Source organism: Rhea pennata, chromosome 17 (genome assembly GCF_028389875.1).
Source record: "Rhea pennata isolate bPtePen1 chromosome 17, bPtePen1.pri, whole genome shotgun sequence".
Taxonomy (NCBI): domain Eukaryota; kingdom Metazoa; phylum Chordata; class Aves; order Rheiformes; family Rheidae; genus Rhea; species Rhea pennata.
Genome location: NC_084679.1, coordinates 10,301,594 through 10,327,106, shown reverse-complemented (window position 1 = coordinate 10,327,106; position 25,513 = coordinate 10,301,594). Strand labels below are relative to the sequence as shown.

The 25,513-nt window shown below is 44.5% G+C and overlaps 1 protein-coding gene across 3 annotated transcripts in view; it reads right to left on the bottom strand.

Annotated features, from left to right (window-relative positions):
* Window positions 1–22,933, bottom strand: part of HIC2 (HIC ZBTB transcriptional repressor 2) — a 73,940-nt gene extending 51,007 nt beyond the window's left edge. Inside the window, exon 1 of one of the 3 annotated variants that reach the window (XM_062590025.1) lies at window positions 22,857–22,933. The gene's annotated coding sequence lies outside the window, so the exon portion shown is untranslated. Of the gene's footprint in view, window positions 1–22,466; window positions 22,529–22,856 lie in introns of those variants that run through there. The other 2 variants (XM_062590024.1, XM_062590023.1) reach the window with 2 other exon arrangements.
* Between the last annotated feature and the right edge of the window lie 2,580 nt (window positions 22,934–25,513).

Genomic DNA, 25,513 nt, shown 5'->3' with positions numbered 1-25,513 from the left:
AAGGGATTAGTAGGCTGAACAAAGGATGAAGTTATATGATATCTCAGTGCTGAATGTGGCCCACTCCCACTGCTGATGTTCATTGTCCCCACATTTAAAAATAATCCAACTAAAATTGTTAATTCAAAATTTTTCTATATATCCATGCATACAAACCTCAAGCTGCATTAAAAAACAAACGAAAACACTCTGACTCTGCATTTGCCTCTTGTTTCAATCTACAAGACCGTGTGTATGGTTCGAGAATGAAAATCATTGAAGGAAAAAGTAATGAAAAGGACACAGACAGCATAAAAAAAAGGGAAAAGACAACAGCACATCAGAAACTTTCATGGTATGATTTCATGTAGAAAAATGACAGGCACCAGACCCCAATCACATCTGTGGAATATATACGGACCCGGATCTAGATTTGACCCCAACCATTTCTATGATCTACTAATTCAGAGAACTTACCAGAAAAAAATATTTCTTGAGTTTTAGATGCGAGGTTGTTGTGCTGTTTGTAAGTAACTGGGTATGTTTCCAGCTTGCCTAAGCAATACAGACCTCTGACAACTTCATCAAGGGCCAAACACCATGACTCAGGTATCTGCATGGACACTGCATTTTTCATCAAAAGGGCTCAGCAAAAATCATTTCTGTAAACAGAAATGGCAAGTAATGCTAATTTCTAGCTGCCGTTTAGGAAAAGTGATGTAACCTCTCTGCCTCAGTTTACCGAAGATTGCTGGGAAAGTTTGCAGCAGATCAGAACCAGAAGGCCAGTTCTTTCCCTGGTAATCATATCCGTATAACGATGCCTCTTTATAGCTGAACTATAAAAATCCAGCCAGCAAAAGGGAGACTAACTAGCTGGTTAAAGCAAGAGCATTTTGGTAACTGTGGTTACTAAATAGGCTGAACCCAGAAGATCTTTCCCCGCAGAAATACATACTACTTTCCTTGCCATCCCTTTTTCGAAAGAGAGATGGAGGAAAAGGAGGGTGAAGAATTTGTATTATAATTCATAGTAAGCAACACTCTGGCTCCAACGCAATCTTCCACAAGAAGGAAAATCAACTTCTCAAGCAAGTCAAGATTAAACAGGAGATAAATGAAACCATCACCTTGGAAAGCCAGGAAATCCCAGGCTGGCTGGTTGAGAAAGAATTAGCAATGTATAATTAAAAATGCAACTCTTCCCTTCCTCATCCCCGAGGTGATTGCAGGTCCTGCATAATACTGACTTCTGCATCAGCGCCAGAGAAAAGCTCTCAGTTGAGGTCTTTCTTATTTCTAGCATGGCCTCTCTCCCTCTCACTTTAAGTTTTTGGAAACTATTTCACACCAATTACGAGCAATATTCCTATGTGGCAGGACATGTTCTTCATACGCATAGCTTGCAATGAAAAGTTTAGCCAGTGGAGAGCACCAGGAGGGAGGGAAGAAGACAGTAGTCCTTATCGTGACTTGCAGTAGAGGCTCAGTTGCCCTTTGCTGATGGACTTGATTCTTCACTAGTGGAACCAACCCACCTGTTCTTGTGTTTAGAAAGAAAGAATAGGGAACAGTTCAGCTACCACTTTAGTGAACAGGAAAAATTCTAATATTTGATAATATGTCTTAGAACACAGACTCTCAGGATCCTCTTCAGGAAAAGCTACTGAAAGGCCACGAACATCTAGTATATTCATAAGGCCTAGCAAGCAGACATAGCACAAAGCTGTGGATAGTGTGGGAAGACTTCTGTATGGGTTGAGAGCAGAGGACAGAGGCATGTAAAACTGATCATTAAAGAAAGAGCAGACAGGCAAACACAGTTTATTCCTTCAGTGCAAGAGGAGAGCCACTGACAACAGACCATCAAAACTAGCAGAAAGAAGAAACGAGATGAATAACAGCCGCTGCCCACAGTCATTGTGGCCTACAGACAGCAATATGAGCGATATCCTGGGGAGCAATATCATGCCTTGCTTTCCCAATCCCACAGTAAGTTCCAGGTTGGAGACTGCTGAAACGCCATGCACAGCAGTGCAGCTGCCCTGGGATCCCTTCATCCTCAATTCAAAGAGGGAGGGAGCTTGCAAGAATACATTAACTGCAAGTATATTTTATATGAAAGAGGATACCTAGCTACAGAGAATACTCATGTATAGGCTAGAAACTCTCTCGCCTTAGGCCATAAGCCAACCACTAACTTCCTCTATGGGCAAGTTATTCCTTAGCTGTTTGTTTTAGGAGTTCTTGTACCTTTTCCTAAAGCATCTGGCATTTGCCTCTCTTGGAGCAAGGATGCCAGACTAGACAGACAGATCATGGCTTCTTTCTGGTATGGCAATTACTGCATTCCAACCTGGAAGGGGGAGAACACACTGGGGAAAGCGAGGAATGTTAGATGGCAAGTTCCAATAACACACAGCCCTGTTAAATAGCCTTTCCTCTCCATCTGGCCCTGCACACTCTTGCCAGCAGCAGGCTGGGAGCACACGGCAGCACAACTTGGGGCTTTGCATTCTCAAAGAATTCTATGTTCCTCCACAGAGGTTGGGAACAGAGCTGAGCAGGGCTGAGCTCGTACCCTTGAGGATCCCACTCGTGCAAGAAGTGGGATGTTTTCATGCTGTTACAAAAATATGTAACAAAACCAGAGGACAGAGCGAAATTATGATCTGAAGCCCAAGTTAAAGCAAAATGCAGAATTTTGCTTTGTCACTAGACACAAAGGTTTCCTAATACCAGGCCAAATCAGTCACTGTCCTGTACGATTTGTGCCTCTAGAGCTTTTTTTTTTTTTTTTTTTTTTTTTAAAGAAAAAGTTTACAAAACAAATTCTCTGCAACTTTTGAGTAAGTCAGCTCATCTCCTGCAGAATATATACTTCTATCAGCCTATGAAATATGGGCTCAGGATTGCATTTATACCCTAAAACAGGCATTTGGAAAGGCCTCCTTCCTCTTCCCCTGGGCCAGAAGGCTCCAAAATGCCCAAAGACAGCTAAGGTCTGGGGAAACTTGGACCCATCTTTCTACCTGAAAAATCGTCTCTCTGTTGACTTTGGCTTCATGCCAATTTAACTCTCAAATCCAGGTCTCGCACTCTGTGTGTCAGCAAAAACTGCTAGTAGATATCTGTCCAGACACTATCTCACTTGTGACTTTCTTCATTGATACCCTTCTTTTGAAAGCAGCTGTTGCTGCTGCATTTATCCACTGGAGCCCTCGATTCCTTACTGCCCATCTGCTGCAGAGAAGACAGAGCCAAACAGGCAAGACACAAATAGCCAGCAGGGAAGACCTTGCCACACCAAGTAATAAAAGTCATGAAATCCAAATCCTACACCTATCTGCTGAATTTGTGCTTGTTTTTAAAAGCAGCACAAGAATCTGGATAAGCAAACACAGGTATAGTTGAATGAATTATCTAAGTTTAGACAAGTGGTAACTAAATAATGCTATTTTAACTTACCATTGTAACAAATATGTGAATTGATTTAATAACCTAATGCTGTTGTTGGACAGTAGAAGTCTGCATGGGTGGACCAAAAGGCTAATTATATTATCTTATCAAATCAATGTACAATAATAGAACTTCTCCATGCATTGATGGAACTGAGGTTTTAGCTCTTCATCAGAAAATATCCCTGAAAGATAGAGATGGAGATAGCGTTTGGCAGGAACCCTTTGTCACTGGGTGCCTAGTCTTTACTCTCTTTCCTTTTCAAAATGTTACTAAATACTATCTTTAAGGTATCTCATGACAAGAAATTTCCTCTGATAATCTTTTGTTACTTGTTGTTTAACCTCCCTCTATCTTTCTGAAAGGTAGTCAATATAATCTCCAAAAGACTTACCTAAAAGGGAAAGAGCTACTGGTGGATATGCAAAGCTATTCATTGTAAGCCTACAATAAAGCATTTTTTATCAAGGTTCAAGCAAAATGACTTACTGACATTAACTGGCAAGTACTTTGCATTCATATGGTATCTTTCATCTACAGACTTCAAAGCATCTGACAGGAGGCAGGCAGGCGTTGTTTCCCTGTCCATCCAAGGAAGAAGCTGAAGCACAAAGTGGCAAGGTCTCCCAGTCAAGGTAAAGCCATTAGTAGAAATTCAAATTAACTGATTGCCCATCCTTAGAAATGAACAATTCTGCTTCCAGTACAAGTTACACATGCACCAGAGACCAGAACCGTCACTCACATACACCCCTCCAAGAACTGCTAGGGATTCTTTAGGTATTTAAAACTTATTCATTAGAAACTAAACAAATACGGAACACAGGAATACTTTTCTCCACACAGGAAAAGGAAAGAGCTCTGAAAACAATCCACACCTTAAGTTCTATAGTGCTCCAAGGAAGAGCGCTCCTTGCATGAACCTGCATAAGCATAGGAGAAGAAAAGGGCAAAATTCATTCATGAGGAGAAAACAGAAAATTCTGCTTTATATTTTAGGAAGTGTTTTAAATAAACCTATTCTATTGAAGATCTCTCCTCTCCAGAGAAAAGGTAGGACTATAGGAAAGGTCATAGAATTAATTTCAAAAATGCTGTCTTAAAGAGCATTTTTCTTGCTTCAGCTCTTCACCCTGTAACAGGTAGAAGAAATGCAGACTACCTACGGCACTCAAATGGTCAGCAGAAATGCCTTTTAAGTATTAGTAGGAAAAAGTCCCCGGCACAGTGCTGTTTTAAAAGAGATGTATGGGTTCCTGTAAGTTTCAAAACAAACAAACAAAAAATGATGCTGAGGCAATCTTCGGAGCAAGCAGTCATTTAGCACTGGTCGAAGAGAATGCTATAGCAGTATTCTAAAATGCTGTCCATAGTTATGAGATCTCTCACGGCCAATGGAGGTGGGGAGTATTAGAGGCCACGAAATCCTAAAGTTTATTTTTCTTTAAGTTTTCACTTCAAATAAAGCTTTGTTTTAAAATGTATAAGGCCAACTGTTAGTGCACTGAGGTCCTGGTTATTAGCCAGCTAGAGCCCATGAATTATGTTTAGTGAGAAGTTTATTGGCTCAGTAAACACCATTCCAGTTCCCCTCACCCCTGAACTGTGGGAGCCAAATCAAGAGATATTCAACAGCATGTTACTTCTAGCACCAGAACAGACATCATTTGATTACAGGCATTTTATTTTTTGTAAAGAATTTGCTAATGTATCATTTAATAGAAGCAGGTCTTTAAATTTGCCAAGGCAACACACAAAGAGTAAGCAGCTGCTTGGTTCTGTTTATCATCTATCTGGTAGCTTTTGGAGTCCAAGTAGTGCAGAAATATAATCCTTGGAACACTTGGTAAGGCAGGACTCTGGCAAGGAATTTAGAACACTAGCAAGATCAGAGTGGGCAACCACAGGAGCTTTCTGATAAAATCATCCTACAGAGTCAGGGCAGAGTATGGGGCAGTAAGAAGTTGCATTTTTTAATCCTAGTGCCACTTTATCTCAAGGGAGACATGTGAAAACTGTGTTCTGTGTTCTGAGAGGATGTGGCCAGAGGACAGGACTTAGTCTTGGGGGACAATGTTGATCCTTTTGAGCTTTCCAGTCAAGAACAACTTGTTAAAACATTTTGACTTAATTTGAGAGCCAGCCAGCTACTGCTTAGACATGGTCCAGATAAGATGCACATGCCTGTCCAAAATGGAGATAGGACACTTTCATGTGGTGACGTTAGCATTGCTCAGCCTTATACTAGTTTGTGGGAGGCACTCATTCAGAGACCAAAACAGAAAGTAAGCATCTCCAGAACTAGAAAGACTGACAAGTACCTAAGCAAATTCAGAAGCAACTTTTACTTGGATGGTTGGTTTTGTCCTGGACCCAAAGTTGTCTCATCTTTTACCTTCCACTGCCATGAGCTAAAGGCTTCCATACAAGGAGTAACCAGAGATCAGTCAGTGTGCAGTAACTTGTTTGTGTGCTTCTTGTTCCAATTCTCTAAGAATAGCTAAAATACACTAGAAGACAATACAAGGGCTATGTCGATGTCAGTGTCCTTGAGGCAAGGAAAGTTAATTTACTCTGAAGAATAAATATGCAAAAAAGACCACTATGATAACAGCAATCTGTTCTGGCAGCAAAGACACTAAACTAGAACTCAAGAAATTTATGTTTTCTTCCAGTTCTCCCCATCTGTCACACCAGTTTGGCTTAATAATGCATCTGTTTCTCTGCCTCCTTTCTCACCTTCTGTCTGTCCTGTCCATTTAGAGTGTGACATCTTCAGAGAAGACATTGTATTCTTACAGCACCTAATGAAAGCTTTAGGGCTTTGCAGTCCCTAAAGTAAAAAATGTTTTTATATAAAAGGGTAGACCAAGATAGGTAGTACCAACTATGGAATCTCATATTCTCATATAAATGCTTTTGCTGATGTCTGGAGAATCATGGTGCCAGAATCTGTCCATATGGAAAGGAAGAACCTGGAATTTTGCAGTACAGATCCTTAATGTCCAACCAATCCCACAAGGACATGCCAAGGCCATATCATCACACCCATAACGAAGCATCTCTAGGGAGCAGGCACAGTTAAAATCTTTCCACCTTAGTGGTGGTGAAAGACAAGATACCCTTCTCTTTAAACTTAACCCTCTCCCTTCCAAAGAATGCCTGGAATTTCTACTATTTCCCAACAGAGACTAGAAAGCAAAGAGTTGGCATGGGGCAAGGCAGATAAGAGCAGTTGCCTTCTCTGTACGTTTTGTTAACTCCCCATAATTGCTTAGGGCATGTGATGGTGAGAGAAGGACACATATGCATCTGTCAGAGACGGGCTACAAATTGCTAGTATAATGTCCAAGCAAACAAAATCTAGTTTACAACGTGAGTGTGGTATATAAAACACCTCTATAAAACTACAGTATAATCCAACTGCTGCAGGTTTCATTTACAAACTAATGATACAGTTTCCCTCTCAAAGAATGCGATTTAGGATCACTAAGATGTTGAATAAAGTCTTAGATGTCTTCTGGAACACATGGTTAAGGCTGATTGTTGTTGGAAGTCTCTCTAAGCGAGCCACATTTAAATACTATGTTTTGCAAACAGACCTATATTGTCTTGCATATGAATTCAAGTCCTTTCACCAGTTAAAAGTCTGGGTCAGGGCAATTTGCTTACATTTTGAGTCCTTTTCCAAAATTAATGGCATGTGGGATTTAGAGTTGCAGATATAAGACAACTGGATAAACTGTTATTATCTGCTCTGCATCATGCACGTAGCGTCTAGTTTTCCTGCTAAACTTTGTTCACATGTACAACCCACTTCTACAGCAGTTGCAGATTCAGCATGGTAAAGATATTATTCTTGGCTGTTCCGTTAAACTCACAGTATAAGTTAAATGCACAGTAGGGGGCCCTGCTGGATTCTCAACACTTTTCAGATGGCTACAGCTGATAGCTGGCCAAGGGTGGAAGTTCTGATATGCAATCATGAAGTTGAGAGCTTTTCTATTCAAATGGGGTCTTGGCTACCGCTGACTCTATCTCTGTCACTTCTCTGGTGGTAACTAGATTACCAAAATGTACTTTGTTTAAGGCTACATCAGACCACCACTTTGAAGCTTCGGTTAGTACCACATACAGTTGCCAAACTGCTTAGCTACATTTCACACAGAGATCATACAGCACAACTGTGATTGCTGATGTCCTGCTTGTTTCTCACTGCCTCTTGAGGAGGTACCTCTGGGTTACTAATACCTTGTGTGATTTGGGCGCTGGCTATTTCAGAGATTATTTATTTCATTGTATTCTGACTGGCAGTTGTTAGCAGGGTGCTAAGCCCACAGCACACATTTTTAAGCCCCTGTTTGGAAATTTGGGTGGCACAATATCTGCTCAGGAGTATCACACAGAGCTAGAAGCCTGCCCAAATTTATTCTGGTGCTTCTTAAAAGAAGAAAGAGAGAAAGAAAAAAGGAAAGAAAGAGAGAGAAAAAAAAGAAAAGGATAAAAAAAGAGCAAGAGCGAGAGAGAAGCCCGAAAACATAAAAGCAAAATTGTGGCAAGATAAACTTATTCAAAGAACTGAACTGCAAAGTGCAAAACAAAAGCAGAAAATGATGGCATTTGACTTCTTCATAGTATTCCTCTAGGTGCAGAATAAATATTTTCTTTTGTAAGCCACTTTGGAACAACAATCAGTGAAAGACATTAAGTACAATAGAAATACAGGTTTTAGGATAAAAATGTGGTTCCTACCTATAGGCTTATAAGGGAAAATTTTGCAGAGTTCTATACCTCACTTAGGTAAATTCTGAATTTTCATCCCCTTGTTCACAAGCCAGGCAGAATAAAAATACCACCTACACTAAACCAAAGGGAGCCACTCTTAACCCAGACACAACCACAACAGACATTCCCGACAGTCCTTGGCTTAATAGAACACTGCTTTGTGGTTATACCCACCACTAGGATTTCATCTTGCAAGTTCTAGCACGTTTAATTTATTCCAGCTCATGCATCAAATATAATATTAAAAGTTAAGATGGTGTTTGAGATTGGGTTTTTCTTTGCAGAGTGACTAGAAAGAACACAGTCGGGACTGCGGGTGCCTGAGTATATTAATACAGAAACACGAACTTGTAGCCATCACTCAAAGCAAAACAGTTGGTCTTTAAGAGGGGGAAAAAGTTGTAAAAAGAATCAATTCCATTAAATAGCTCTATAAATCAATTCCACCAAAATCAATGGGAAACTACGTCCACGAGGTGCCAGGTAACTCCCACTCATGAGGTGCAACTGTCTGTGACCATGGCCGTGCAGCAGCCCTGTCTGCCCAGGCCTTGGATAGTGGGGGGCTGGAGCCCCATGCCCCCTCCTGCCGTGCTCTCTGCCCCACGTGTGAGACAAATTGCGTGCTGAGGGCTGCTGGGAAAGTAACAACATCACTCCCTTCCAAGGCCTGTGTATCTATCTACGTGCTGGAGCCAAAGATACACGACACAGACACACACTAACGCCCTCACACAGGCCTTGCAGACCCTTGCCTCCAGACACGCACAGGGGCAGTCCCACTGAAGAGGCAGCAGAGGAAGGTCTGTGCTAGTCAATAGAGCCAGGCATCCCCCTTGACCTGGTCTGGAATGAAGCAGGACTTTGAGATTTTCCAACAGGATTTGCACCACATCAAGTGGCTTTTTCCTCTTGAGAGTGAGCTGACTTACGCACAGAGACAGGGAAGGTGGTAGAACATCAGCCCCCTTCTTGAATGCGGGGCCCAAGAGCTATGAGAACGTCAGAAGTCACACACTGGTTAAACAAATTACTTCTTATTTAAGCACAAGTTCGTGAGTCCCATATTGTGTCAGTCGTGACTGCTCAGTGTCTCCCCGGGGATTGTACCAGGCCGCTGTACTCTCACTTTCTAACTGCAGCTTGCTTGCATTTTCACAGTTAGAGGCTGTGGATGGCCCTTCGATGACTGGAGAAACTCCTGGGGTTTTCATTTTGTGCTGGCAGCTATCAGATGACTCTTGAAACCCCTGGGGCTTTCGGTCTGTGTGGCAGACCAGAGAGGGCACAGAAGATTCTGGCCTTGTTAAAACCTGCAGAAAAATTTATGTCCTGTGTATTCCCCTTCATGCACGCATTCCACATGTGCTGTCATGTTTCTGGGCCTATTGTAGACAACGCTATTTAAGAAATCCAGACATGGCATTTTTGCAACTCAAAAACTTGATGAATTTGCTTCTGCCATTTAGCACAAAGTACCAAACCCATTTTTCCTGTCTTAACTGAACACCAAGCATAACTGAGTGCAGTTATTCCAAGCAGGGAGACTCATGTCTGGTATTATTTATATATGATTAAATTAGAGAGGGATGGAGGGAGTATGTGTAATAAATAATGATCAATGTAACATGAAAGCTCAAGACTGTCCATATGGGACAAGGAAGGTTGGCAAAGGAATGGGACCATCTACTGCTTCTCTCTAGGGCTCTGTGACCCAGCTGCAGGAAGGACTGCTCTGATCTGCAAATTGTGTCTTAGTTGTTGGGTTTGTTCTTAGCAATGAGCCCCTTCAGTGTACAGATTTAAGGGCATTCAGTATCAAATCCTCCATCAGTCACAAGTTCCCATTACAGATAAGGGCATGCAGTCCTGGGAAGCAGGATTTTGACATAGGCTCGAGGCTTGAGGTCAAGAACAAGTGGGAACTGTACAAGCAGAGGCTTCAGTCTAACCATTGATATCTGGCAAGAAAAAAGGGCAACACATCCAAGTTTTCCTCTTTTTAAAAGTTCCTTAGAACTTTATCATATGACTCTTCTGCCCCGGAAAAAAAAAAGAATCAAATGCTAAAAATGAGACTAAGGGAAGCAGAAAGACATCTTCAGTAGAACAGCCAGAAGAAGATTTTCCTGCAAGTCATTGTAGATGTTCCTCACTTCCCCTACCTTTAAAAGCATCTGCAATGATGCTCTCTTATTTACTGGGATACCAGTTTGATACACATCAGCAGAAAAAAAAAAATCTGTCAAATGATCTTCAAGCATTGTAACAGCAACGATGTGTACAGAGGGGTTCAAAACAGTGATCTCATTCTAAAGACAGTCTTCATGCATAAACAGATGCTACACCAGTACTTGCATGAATGTAACCCTGGACTATTTTAGTGACCCTCATAAGTTCTGGAGTAACTTACAATGAAGAAATGGCCATTATGAAGTACAGCCAAAAATACAGCGTAAAGTTTGTATGGAAGGAGGCAGAGAAAATAGATAGGGATGGGCACAGCCAGGAGAGTGAAGAGATTACAGTGATATGGTAAATATGTAGAAATGGTTGGGAAATGCAAGTATGTGCACAACTGAGGGCTCTGAACAAAGTGAAAAATCCAGCAAGTTTGACACCGAACCCAGAAATTGAACTAAACAGACACTGTGGATTATGGGTTGAAGCCAGCACAGAGATCTAAATTATTGACTTGAATTTAAGGACTATCATGGTTAAAATCATACACCAAATTGCATACTAGACAAATGAGGTGAATTGAACAATTAGTCTGGAGAGCTAGACTGAAAGAGAGGATTGTAAAGAGTTTTATTATTGAAACACTGCTCCTAACTCTTCTATATTCAAGGAAAAAAAAAAAAAAAAAAAAAAAAAAAAAACTTAAATCCCATTTCCTGCCACTATAGGACTAAAAAGTTAACACCATATTTCACTGCAGTTAACATGAAACAAGATTGCTGTTCTGACTTGTCCTCAAAGAGCAAATACATTCTAAAAACCAGATTGGGAAGGAGGTAGATTTCTTTCTGTTAAAACCTGGGACAAGAAGTAGGAGGGAGAAAGAATATTTCGGTCTAAGACTTTGGGGAATGAACAGAATTGTAAGAGCTTGTTGCCCTCAGTAGGATTGATGTCCACTCACAGTTTGACATTTTATTCAGTCATTGACTACAGAAGTGTTTTTGTATCCCTTAAAGATTATTTTTTTAAAATAACCAGAAAGATCTTATGAGGGGGATCCAATGACTCATCAGAAGGATTAACTTTTTCTAATGCCAGCCAACAAATTGCTTTCTAAGAAGACGAAATATTCCAACCCTTACCCATGCAGAGCTGCCTCTCACACAGAAGTATCCGAGTCCGTCTGGGACTCCACTTTGCCAAACCCTTTCACATGGAGGGCGCCTGGGCAATGAGCACGCGACACACGTCCAGCGAGACTCGTAGTGTCGTGCCTGCTTTCTCTGGGGCCTCTCAGCTGTGACCTCAAAGCAAATGAATTTGAGAAGGAAGTACATTAATCAGGCATTCACTCAGCCAGGCTCAGGGTTTTTAAAGCAGGGATCTTCCCCGGTGCCATCAGTCAGCGCCTGCCCCGCAGAGAGGCAGAGGAGCGGCTGCGGCTCCCTTGCTGCTGCCCAGCGCTGCCCCGCTGCCTCCGAGGCCAAGCGCAGAAGGGCTTCCTGAAGGCCAGCCGGCGGAGGCTGGCCTCCCGCCTGCCGCGCAGCCGAAGCCCGAGGAGCCGAGACCTGCTGCGCCGGGAGCCCCCGCGATGCCCTGCCCCAGCCGGCGGCGTGAGCTGGCCGCTCCGCTCCGCTCCTCTCCCCGGCCAGGCCAGGCCAGGCCAGGCCACGGCCCTGCCAGCTCCACGCACCCACTGGAGGCTTCCCGCTGTTCAAGGGAATCCCTAGAAAGGGATTTTTCAGGTGCTCTGCTCCCTTTAAAGAAGTCAGGCAACAAATCAGCCTGGGAAATTGGCTCCCTAGTAGGGGATACGGCCCTCTGACCTTTCCTGAAATGTTCCCAGCCCGTCACATTGAACGTTGTAGCCCAGCGTTTCGAAAGAAGCACACCCTTCTGAAATCCAGCTGACTTTTTGCTCGGGAAACTTAGAAAAGCATCACCAGTGTATCCACAGGAGTTTTGCAATGCGAGGTTACAGGTGACTACAAGTATCAGCAAATAAACCAGCATACAAGAAGTCAGGGTCGGAAGCAGGCTTTTACTTAAAGCCCTCCCCACCAGGCACTTGAAAAATAAATAACCCCCGAGCAGTTCTGTTTTGCCCAACAGCTATAAGGCTCAGCCCCGCTCCTCAGGCTGCGTTGTGCAAGCGCGCTCCCCGGCAGTCACGCTGAGTTCAGGCAAAGTGTCTGAGTAAGCATTTGCAGAATCTGACCCCCCCGGTCAGTTATCTATACTGCACCTATTTGTGCCTTGCATTGCAAACTCCTTAGCCAGGGACAGGGTCTGGAAGTATATTGTCAGCTGCAATGTGCTTTATCTCCATTTATGGCATTAAATCTAATTTTTGGTGCCAAGTGCAGCATTACCCTTACAATGACATCTATTAGAGACAATTTCCCCTGAAGACTCTGATCTGACCAACAACCAGTTTGCACTGTTCATTTTTTTTATTTTACTGCAAAACCACCATGTTCATATTACCCCTCCACTTCCTTAATTTCAAGCATTTTGTTCAAAAAATGATAATACAGGCATTGAATTATGGAAATCCCTGGCATTATCCTGACTTCACTTCAGATGCTGACATCCTTTCTTCTCTGAACATTTAAAAGAAAACTAGGAACTGAAAGCAAAAATAATGCAGCAAACATGACCAATTAGTCCCCAATAAAATATCAGTTTAGCAGAGGCAGACTTGTCTCCCCAGTTGCAGCAGCAGTGCTCCTGACAGGCACCCAGCCCCTGCCCCCACTCCAGCGGCACAGTGGGGGGACCGCAGCCTGGCACAGCATGGAGCAGTTCTTATGGAAAAAAAATCTGCAACTTCCCCTGAAATGCGGCATCCTGCATGCCGCAAAGGACAGCTGCTACCTTCTCACTTACAAAAACGTGACCCCAGCCAGTCAATCTACAGCCCTAACGCTGTCAGATACCCTCCTGCTCACCACTTTTGATGGTCAAAGCCATTGTAATGAAGCAGCTTCCCTTCCACCTCAAAGTGGGGGTGCTTGCTTTTGCTCCAAGAAGGTTTAGGGTTTGTTTGTTTGTTTGTTTTTACTTTTTGCTTTTTTTTTAGTGGGGCTGCTGCTCAAACCATCTCAGACAGACACAGAGGTAGCACAAGTCTGTGCTTAGCCATGGAGGAAGCGAACACAGATTGGCAAATATTCTGAATAATATCAGAGCAGATGGTCATGGAAACTTGCTTGGACCCACCTGGACTCCTCTTTACCCTTTCTCATCCAACCAGTTCATGAGTAGGGAATGTCTCAGGCCTTTAGCATTTGGTATTAGATGGTCTGAGTATTAGGTAGAGAACTACTGACAAGTCTGAAACTACACAGCTGGTGTCGTGTAGCCCAGGTGCTGTTTCATATGAACCTCTCAAAATACGGAAGGGAAAGGGAGACTTTGTTTGTTTGTTTATTACAGATAAAAGAGAGACATTGAGGTGCTTCACCAGTCATCTGCATCTGCTGGGGGTGGAAGCTGGTTTGTCAGGCTATGGCTGTGACTTCTGGTCTAGCAGAACCATTGTGCAGCCTGCAGAAAAAAACATCTGGAAAAAGCTGGGCATGGCAAGGTTGAGATGAAGATGCCAGAGAGAACTGGAAACCACCGTTTACTACTTAGAAAAGCATTTTGAGATCCTTGGGTGGAAAGGATCCCTTTCCTAGAAAGGCAAATATTCCAGTTCCATACTCCAATGATTACTGTTCCAGTGGGACTCTTAAAATGTATTTTCCTTCCATAACTGTCCTGTGTTGTTAGTTACACCTCCACACAGCTTTTAAATAACAGATTGATTTCCACTGCTACAGCACTATTAAGTGTAATGTTTTTCTCTGCATTTGGTTCCTCTTACAGGACACTGAATTATTAGTACAGCATTCAGCTTGAAGTCCTCTTGCAGCATTAATAGGGTGAAATATTAGACAAAGACTGGTTACTACTGTCATTTACCATTCATAAGCTACTGATGGAAATTCAGCCTATCTTCAAAATATCATGCCCTTACACAGATGGAGGTATAGAGGTATAGGCAGATTAAGTGATTTTTCCAAAATCCAACAGCGTATCGGTGGCAAACAAAGTCTTATACTCAGTTCTGTTTTAGCCGCCAAAATAAGGATCATCAGACTGAAGATACTGGCTTACAGCACTCCTGCCCTCCTTTGGGTCTCTTTTCCTTCACTCAGCAGCTGAGTAACATCACTATTGCAATTACACCCATCACTTAAAAGTAACGGTCAGAAACTGGGAGACCCAGCACTGCTAGGACAAGCCCGCTGCCTGCAGCCGCAGATAGAGGTCTGTGCACGGGGATACACTCGCGACGTTCCCTTCACAGAGCTCTCACCCTTTGCACTGGGCCAGCAGTCTCACACCCCTCTGCACCTTGGATGGATGTGCACAACCACATACCTTGAACTACGTTTTTTGGAGTTCACTTAAGAATGCTGCCAGCTTGTAAACAGCAGAGTCAGTTTTGCTGCCAATGCAATTTTTACCTAGAGCAAACGGAAGTGTTTTTCCAAGAATTTCCAAGATTGTTGCGTCATGCTGTATGCTGGCACTGTACCATGCAACCCAAGGAAGAAGGAGAAAAAAATGCAAGCAGCTACTCTGCACATCTTGAAAGGGGGCAGATCCATCATTATTTTCAAATCTCCCAGGAGAGGACTAGTAGTGCAAAAAAAAAAAAAAAGAAAGAAAAAAGAAAGAAAGAAAGAAAAGAAAAAGAAAAAAAAAGAAAAAAGCGTTCACAGCAGGAGAATATAGTCTCATTAATGTTTTCATTGTTGTGGCAAGGGTGAATAATTTTTATAGCTGGCATGTTTCAATTTTCATTACAGTTTTGAAAACCTTGTTTGATAAAGTACAGTAGAAGCTAAGAAACATAACCTTTCTGAAGGACTGGAGAGCAAGCTTCTCTATTCTCCTTTCCCCCTCCTCCTCCATCATTTTGTATAATTTTATACTGTTAGTCCTTTGGCAACTTCACCATTTTGAAGTTTTATTACAATTGTATGTATGATGGCAGCATTTACAGGCCCCTGCTAAGGTCAGGGTCCCATTATGCAAACATTTAAATATGATGAGCATTTATAAGATAAATATACAAGACAAACCAAGGACATTATAATCTCCATATTTTAAAGATGAAGAAAACTTAAGACAAGTTGTTTAACTCCCTTTGTGACCATAACATGTAAAATTTAGATCAGTGATAAAAACTGAACCCAGAGTTCCGAAGACCATAAGCTCATCCGGAAGAATTAAATGCAGGCATATGTTCAGCCACTGCACCAACTCATAGTAGTAAGTACTTATAACCTATAACCAAGTTTTTAGGGTAAAATATTTTTCGTTTTTCAAGTCATAAGTTACATTACTTTTAAAACATTCTTAGCCAAACATCTCTCTGCTGACAACTTATGAATTACAAGATAACTATCAGTCTTATGCCAAAATTCCTTTTGTTTAGCATTTTTTTACTTCAGTCCTGGCTATGTACACTTCATAGATAAGCATACACACTTACATTTTAGTGGATTCCCTGCAACATACAATTTTGATAGATATTATTCCTGTTTAGAAGGATTACCACTTTTTTTTTAAAGACTGGGCATGATCCAGTCACTAATATCATATTATCAAAGAGCATTTGAACCACCTAGAAAAAAAACAAAGAGCCTTTTTGAAGGACTCAAGAAGTTTGATGCAAAAAGCCCCACATGGGGGCCATTCTAAATACTTTATAAAGGTGAACAGAAACTAAGAACAACAAAGCACCCCCCCCCTTCCAGGGGAAGGAGAAACAACATTAAATAAAAACAACAGTAGTTTAAGTCTGACTATACACCGGTATAATTTCAAACTTTCTTTTTAAGACAGTTCTCATTTTTAAAAAATATCAGTCTTCAATTGTATATGTTTGCTAGTGAACTTTTAAGGAAAGCCAAATCCTAAACTGAGAAAGCCACTACTTTATTGTTTTATCAAATTCTGGGTGGTTAACTAACCTTTTGCATCAGGGACAGAGAAGATGTTTTCTTTCTGTTTTAGTTCAATTACTGGTTCTTTCATACTGGAGAAACTAATTGAGATTTAGGGTGAGAAGGAGGCAGGAAACCTTATTTCCTTCTTTAGGATCCAAATAAAAACGAGGTGCTAAAGACTAATGTCTATCAGTTTAAACTCTTAAAACAGCAGCATAAGAGCATGATCGATTCTCTTTCCACAAAGAACATTTCCTTCACTTTGCATTTAAAAGAGCAGAGGAAGAATCACAGATTGGGTTAGGTTGGAAGGGATCTTAGGATGTCATCATGAAATATTTTGATAAGAATGTATTTTCCAAATGTTATTTTTATTTGACACTTTAAAATGCTCAGGTGTAGCATTTAATTGAATTTAATGTTGTACAAGAAGTTACTTGATACTTTTCTCAGAAATGATAACAGCAAATTACTATTTACTTGTGATTTGCTTATTAAATCGTAACTTGAATGTGCTAAACCGTGTCCTCCTGTTTAACCAAAAACAGTAGTAAATTTGCTTTAAAGTTATTTTTAGTTGCACATCAACATGTTTTAATAGGTGCAAATCAGTGACATCCAGTGTTTGCACTGGAGAGTAACTACGACCTATGCAAACAAGCAACCTTTAAAATAAGGCTTCTTGTTGACTGATTTCAATTCGCAGTTAAAATTGGCAATGCAAATTACTCTATTTTGTTCTTTATTGGGCAAGAGAAAAGATTTCCAAACTGTCAAACTGGCTGGTGGCATCTTGACAGCAGATGGAAATGCAGTAAGTGGAGTCCTACATGTCAGAGTCTTTATGTGGCTCCTGGAAGACTGAATCCACGCACTGAGTGGTTCCTTATACAAGGGAAAACGAACACACATTTCAGGGGCAGGAATCTGCTCTATATCCCTGTCATCTTAAACAAGTCCACGAGTGAACTGGACCAGCACAGCATGAAAAACCAAAGAAGGGTGTTAACCGTATGAGGCCTTTTCTCCAGGCAATTCTCATATATCTCTTTTAAAACCTATTGCAAAAGACTGATTTCAAGACAATTTTGTCTTGTATATTGTTTGGTTCAGTGGGGGAAGGGAGTGGATAGGGCAAACTGATATATTATTGAAAGCTCCCCCCTCTTCCTTTACCCAAGGGACTGAAGGACAGATAATGCTCGGGGCAGCATACTGGAGTGAAATGCTTTCTACCTCCCATCCAGGGCCTGAATGCGGACAACACTGGCAAGTTTTTCCATCCAGTACCTAAGGCTGGAAGAACAGAAGTGACTTGTACCTAGTTCTTACACAGCTCTCTCAGAGCATTTTACAAAGGAGGTGAGAAGTGTATCCTATTTTCAGGCCTTTTCTGTTAGGCAGGCAGGCCCCTGACAGCAGTTCTGAGCAGCAAGCTCCCTGTGCTTCCGTGAACTCTTCTCATTGTCAGCTGACAGTGAGGACCCTTCCTCTTCCAGCTTAGCTGCTAACTTCCAACACTTTGTAGAAGGGAGCTGAACAATTTTGTCCTTTCTACGTGAGCAAGAAAGCCAGAGCTGAAGAAAACCCATTGCTGACAAGTATTTCCAAGAAGAGGCCCATTTCCCAGGGTCTGCCTCAGGTTTTCAGTTTACAAGATCACTCTTTAGCCCCTTCAAATCTTGCAGCATGCACAGAAGAAAATGTGATACAGTGCGTACAAAATCCTGGATAAACTAGATTCCCCACTCCTTTCCATTAAGTGAAATCAGTGAGTAGAATCCATGTTTAGGATGTGTGATTACAAGGATCACCCTGTGCCCTTCCCTGGGCAAACAGTACGGGCTCTAGGAAAGCACGAGAGCCGTCATTTCAATAATGCAAAACCCTGTTGCTTCCACTCCAGAACAGCTGACTTGAAGTGCATGCTAGGCTGTGCTTATTAACAAAATGAGAAATTTGATATATAGAAAGAAAACACTATGTGAGGATTAATCCTGGATTGCAGTTTGTGGCCAGCACTGGGCCCTCATCCAAACACAGATGAAAAAGAACAAAAATTTCTCCCACCTGTCACTTAGAGCAGGTACAAACTCCTGTAGTATTGTAGTCTCTCTTACACCTATTGTAGCAATCACTTTTATATCAGCTTAAAATTCAGGATTGACCTCACTGTTTCATTTCTTCCTTGTTTTGTGGGAGCCAGCACTGGAGGGTGAATTTTCTTTCCAGGAATTACAAACAAGAAGTGTGAGTAACTTGCAAGTTTGGACAGCTAGCTTCTGATACACATACGCTTCAAGGGAAAAAAAAACAAAAAAAAGCCCAACAGCTTCAAATTGGCATCCTGTTGGAAGTTGGAGGTGCTAACTGAACAAGAAAATGCAACTCTCAAGAATATTCTTTTCTGCTGCTTTTGAGAAGAGTAAACATACTGTCACAGTTGATGGGGGGGGGACACAAACCAATACAGTTATATTGCCAATGAGCTACAGGACAGTGGACTGAAATCTTTGTTGCAGTGCATTGCCCTTGCTCCCGATACTACAGCAAGATAAAAACTAATTTAAGCACTCTTAGTGGTATAATCACTTGTATTCACTCCACACCAAACCACAGGAAAAGTCATATTTAGTTTTTGAAAGATATTCTCCTGCTTATGGCTAGGTCGAGACTCTGTTGTTGTAAGCAATTCCGCAGCTGAGCCCTGTTAATTTTCCTCCAAGCCTAGCAGGGTAGGAATGTCCACTGATGCTGAAATGGTCCCCCTTTCCGTTGAGCTTTGCCTGTCACAGTACAGCCAATGTAACAGATAGGTCGCAAATGCAATGCTGTTTTATCCCATTCCACGACCGCCTTTGCTGCTCTACTGAGATGCCACTTTGTGGCAACATTCCTTCACTGATACTGTTAGAAACAGCAGTTTGTTCATACAGTATATCAGCCAGATTTAATTAGGGGACTGGAAGTTTGGTTTTCTTTAGAGGACACAAGACAACCTGGTCATACCAATGTCTTCTACCTATCAAGCTATTATACGTTCATCAAACTGGATGAGAGGGTTAAACACTGTAATCAGCACAAAGAGGAGTCATGCTATTAAGGCAAATGTGCTTCAGTTTTCAAATATTATCCTATTTCTCCGCATTTATCGTCAAGGAGGGTAGTAGGAGCTCAAAAACCAGCCACGTACTGTTTTTTATACAAGGTCCAAGGAACACACAGCATACAGTTAATGTTTGGTGGATCTTAATTACTATGAGCTGTAAAGATGCTGGAGAATAGGAACTCTTATTGCAAGATCCACTACTCAAAACTTGAAATCTCATACTGCAACCACCAATTTTGGGCAGCAATGGTTGTTTTATGGAGTTTCAGTCCATTACGCAGCCACACCGATTAGTATTACGTTGTGTTCTACTTGTTTTATATGGCTAATCAAAATAAATTGAACATGTACCCTCCTGGAATAAGGCCTCTAACATCCTCTTTCTCTCTCTTTCTCTCTCCCCCCACCCCTTGTCACACATTGGCTTCTGCCAAACAATTCAGCACTGACACTACAACGTGTCACGTGATGCCAAGTGCTTCAAGCATCTTGCGATACTTATTACTATCTACACATCCATAAGTCATTCTGCCCAGCAACGTATGTGAATACTAACATGAGCTATTTCTTTATGCATTAAAGATTTAGAGCTCTCCCCAGATCCTTGGGAGAAGCATTTCCCCCAAACACTGAAAAATCATTCCTTTTGAGATATGCATCTCATCTGCATTTCGCATAGATTAGAAAGGATGACATAAGAAAAAACCTGCTATATCCTCACACTCTCCTATTTCTCATGCCTACACCCCTCCAGCCACACAACTCTGCCATGATTAAGTAATGCATTTTAGACGCAAAGGAACGAGGCATTTATGTACAGCTTCCTTACCCAGGTTAGAATGGAAAGTAACAAATGTAGGAGGTTGCTTATTCTTAACACTGATCTCCTCCAGAGCTAAAGTGATATGTCAGTAGCAGGTGGCAAGTTTGAAGATCCCCCTCCCCTCTTTTTTTTTTTTTTTTTTTTAATAAATATAACAAAGGGCACACAGATTTGACCTAATGGGTCAACCAGCAAAAGTTAAACTGATTTAAATAATTAGACCTAGAATGTCAGGCACCACTGCAAATAATTGCTGCTAATGCTTTTAGGATTAGATTGCTAATGAAAAGGAGCAAAAAGAAGGCCACTTGCAGTTATGGAAAAAAGTCAATTTTCTTTCCATATGTCATTTTCTCCATCTAGATTTGCCGTGAAATCCTAAGGAGCCATTTACAGTTTTCTCTCTGGAGCTGCTGTAGAATATACAATAGTTCTGAGTCATAAAATATAGTAATAAGTCATCTTGAAATACTGGTTGTTTATACACTGTATTTATCAAGTATAACAAACATATGCTTATAGCTCAGACATTTTCCAATGAAAGTGACTATTGCATATTGTTTCTCCCTTTAATTTGTGGATAAACATGAGAGCCATTCAAGTATAAACAGCATTGTGCAATAAATTTAAACCACTTTTGGTCGAAAAGCAGTTTATTAGCAAAATGTAATTTTGATGCTCCTCTAACTGGTTTCTGGCTCCTCTCTCAGATTCATTCTAACAACTAAGTAACATCCGGGGGGATTTTAGTAACCCCCTGCTAGAACGCTCGGTCTCATATATAATTCATTAATTTTTTGTGGCGGTATATTCCCCCCCCTCCCCCGCGCGGCTCTTGAACGCGAAGTTGGGCCCCCCCGAAGGCACAGGCAGCCCGACTTTGCGGGCTGCGGATCTCGGCGCACCGGGTCCGGAGCCCGCAGCCCGCCGCGTGCCGGGCGCCGGGGCCGCGCCGGGGCCGCGCCGGGGCCGCCGGGGCCGCGCCGTCCCGCCGCGCCGCGCCGCAGCCCGGCTGGCGGCCGCTGATAAAGGAGCGGGGCCGGGAGCGCCGCGCCGCCCTGCGCGCTCCGCCGGTGCCCGCGCCGCGCCGCGCCGCGCAGAGGGGCCGCCGGGCGCGCCCGCGGGGCTCCCCCCGCTTTTTTTTTTTTTTTTTTTTTTTGGTTTTGTTTTTTCTTTAAAGCAACCAAATACCCCCAAAGCCTAGTCCGCTTCCTCCCCCCTCCCCCGAGCTGGCACCGGGGGTGCAGAGCCCGCCCGGCTCTGCGGCCCTCCGCGACCCCCTTCACATGGGGCCGACAGTGTTACGCGCCCCGGCAACAATATTGCCAGCCTGGACATAACGTTTCTTTTCTTTCCTTTTTTTTTTTTTTTTTTTTTTTTTTTTTAAAAAAAAGGACTGGCTACAGCCTAAGCCCGCGCGCGGACAGCTCTGCGCCGCGGCTGCCGGGTCCGGGGGAACACGCATTTCCTGCGGGGCACAAAGCCGGGCGGCAGCGTCCTGCGGGCCCGCGGCCGCGGGGGGCTGCGCGATCCTGCGCTCGGTGCATTGCATCCGAGCCGGGGCCCTAACAAAAGCCGGAGACCCGCGGCGGCGGCGAGAGGCGGCGGGGCCGGGGGGTCCTCCCTCGGCGAGCCCGAGCGGCCGCGGGGGCGGCCGGCACGGGGGGGAGCCGGGCCAAAAGTTCACCGCGGGGCCGGTGGGCGCGGGGGAGCCCGGCGGGGCAGGGCTGGCGGATGCCGGCCTGCCTCGTCGCCTTCCAGCCCCGCCGAGGCACGGGCGAGGGGGAAGGAGGCACCGAAGTGCCGGGAGCCCCTTCCCTGCCCTCTGCTGCACAACGCGGCCGGATCCCCCGCACAAACACGCCCCCCGGCACCCCGCTCCGTTCCCTCCTCCGGCGGCGGGCGGAGGAGGGGGGGATAAGGGAAAAAAAAAATGACGGCTCACTTGCAGGGGGCGAGCGGGGACGGGGACGGGCTGCGGCGGGGCTGCCCGCCCGCGGTGGCCCCACGCCGCCCGGCCCCGGCGGCGGCGGCGGCGGCAGCTGCGGCCCCCGCCCCGATGCCCGCCACGGCGGAGAAGGGGCAGCGCGCACCCACCCGCACCCTCACCCACACTCACGCAAAGGGCACGGGAGGAGGGGGAAAGTTTCCAGCCGCTTCAACCGAATAGCCAACATTTGCAGCCCCCGACAGGCAGGATCGCGATACGCCGTGTGCGTGCCGCGGCCCCGAGAGCGCCGGGGCAGCGCGCCCGCGGAGCGAGGGGAGGGAGCGGGGCATGCGGAGAGGGGCGAGGGGAGAAGAGAAAACAACCACCGATATATACACATACGCATGCACGCATATAGATGTGTATATGTGGAATGGAAGGACGGCTGGCGGCGGGCCGGGAGCGGGGCACCCCTCGTCCCCCGCGGAGCCGCGCAGATGGGCACCGAGCGGGGCTGCGGATAAAGAGCGGGGAGCAGGGCTGGGGGCGCGGGGGCCGCGCCGCGCCGCGCCGCCTTACCTTCTCAGTGCATCTGGGGCAGCGGCTTTTCTTCCCCTTCCCCTCTCCTCCTCCTCCTCCTCCTCCTCCTCCTCTCCTGTCCTCTCGGTTTATACCAGCCTGTTCCTCATCTCACAGCCTTCCTCCCAGCGCCATCTTGCAAGCTTGTGACGTTGGGAGCCGCTCACCCCTGACCCACATTTGAATAGAAGCCAAAATGAAAAAAAAAGGCGAGGAGAGAGCGCGAGCGGCGCCGAGGGAGAGGGCGGCGAGGAGGCAGAGCGAGCGGGACGAGGAGAGGCGGCGGCGGGCGGCGGCGGGGCGAGCGCCGGGCCCGCCTGGAACAGCATCGGCTCCCGCTCCTCGCCAGCCAGTTTAGTAATCAGCGATTTCCTGCTTTTGCAATAAATGTTGCGGCGGGGCCGGGAGAGGGCCGGGGCGCCGCGCCGCTCCCACCGCGCCGCCGCCGCCAGCGCCCGGGGCGCCGGCGAGGATCGCTGCCCCGGCCCGGCCCGGCCCGGCCCGGCCCGGCTCGGCCCGGCGGGCAGGGGAAACACGGAGCGCGGCTCGGGCGCCTGCAGGAATTCCAAGCGAGCTTTATTCGCGGCTCGGGAGAGCACCCTCGCGTGTAGCGCAATTTGCCTGTTGGCCGCTTGGCACCCGTGTCTGGCTGCGGAGCACTGACAGTGCGTTCTGCACCATCCACGGCGCGGGGGAAGACACGGCCTCGGCACCCGCAGGCTCAGGAGAGATCTGCGGTCTGGGGGTTTGTTCTTTCATTTCTGCTTTTAGTTAGGCTACCTATTGGAAGTTTATCAAGGGAAAAAGTTACTTGTGTTTTGCATCCCTGGTCCTGCAAAGACTTTCATGCATGCTTAACTTGAAGCACGTCAGTAATCGCACTGAACAAGGTGGGGCTATTCAGATGCTTACACTAAGCATGAGGGAGAAGTTTGCAAGCTCAAGCTCTTATTCTGTAAAATGTTAAGTGAACTGATATAATCTTAATTTTACTGACCATTGCCACAACGTGCAGCTGGACAGAAATCTGAATAATACCCACGTAGCACTTCAGTGTTTTAAAGATAAGTACCTAATTAATCTGTAATAAAGAAGCAATGCGTATAAGCATTTTATTGTAATTGTACACAAAAGTACCACGAGCCCACGTAGGAATCACTGTATTGGCTGCAAGCGTGAGATGACATTTTCTTCTCTTCCGTGCCCTCACAGCCACCCATAACCCAAATCCTCTGTAGCCGGAGCAAGGTGATTCATTAGTGAAGCTGAGCCTACCATTTAACACATCTCTACGAATTCCCTAGCAGCCTGAGCGCCAGCCGCGCTGCCACTTCCTGTGCAGAGCTCTGCAGCTTACATGCACTGTAGCTGTATCCCTGCTGCAGCCTAAGCCCTCCTGCTCTGATAATAAAGATATTTTCTAGTTGCTCATCCAGAGTTCAAAGTTTTTACTGGAGATGGTTTCTTCAGTCCTACCAAAGCAGCTCGAATAGCAAATAAAGATAAGACAGATCACAACAGCCGTGTCAGAGGGTCTGGGCTGGTGGTTAGTTCACAGCACACCCAATAAAGAGCAGAACACTTCAGCAGTGGTGAGAACAGCAAACCCCACTGTCAGCACAGGACCCAGTGAACTAGATAAGGATCAATTCAAGACTCTTCCCCCACCGGGAAACTTAATTTAAGATTGGTGGTGATGTTCCTAGCTGTATTTTAACGCTAAGTGGCCTTGCAAATAGCCAGGGAGGTGTAGGTAGCCATTTGCTTCATGCTGTGCCAGAGGAATTGGTAGACAAATACACAGAAGTTGTTGTGCTACGTTATCTAAACAGGGAAGAAATGCATCCTGGAGTTATTTCTGTCAGGTTTAAACAGTTGGATTTAGAAAGATCTGCCTTTTTTGTTTGAATCTCTTTGTGGCATTTCAAGACCGCAGCAATGCCACTGTCTGCCCCCAATTTTCTCTCCTCCCGCTGAACCTTCTCACCCCAGAAGCGGTGTCAGCAGAGCAGTTGGTGTGCCTCTGCCACTTCACAGACCAACTTCTTAGTTCAAGCCTGCTTTCATCATACCTTTATACGAAGGTGCCAGGCTTTGCACAGGAATGGCTCCAGGCACAAGCATTTCGTTCCGTCTGCCAGCTTTGCTGTGCAGATGATAACTTTTGACAGTGAAAGGAATTAGGGAAGTTGGGAAGATGAGGAGAAATATCCTAAAAAGCCACCAATGAGACTTGTCAGAACTGGTCTGCAAAAAACCTTTACTTTTATTTGAATTCTCTCTAGGTTTGGGAACAGTTGGTTCTGAATGTCCCTAAGGATATGGAGAAACAGACACATTCTCAGTGGAGAAGAGACAGAAAAGACAGAAAGTAGGTGTCTGGCACCTAGAAGTGATATGCCAGGAAGTGACACTGCACCCAGCTTCGTATATACATGATAATTATAAGGTTGAAGAAGAGTTAATGAGAAAGCTAGACCTGGCACTGTCGCTAGAACCATGGACATCAGTGGAGAATCTGATGAGCGAGGTAGAAGTATGACCACACCTACCAGAAAAACATCTACAGGCATGCACGGGAGGTACTGTGATATCTATAATATCTCCATAGCCAGGGAGCTTGCCATCCAAATAGAGGGTACACCCTTTAGTTCTGA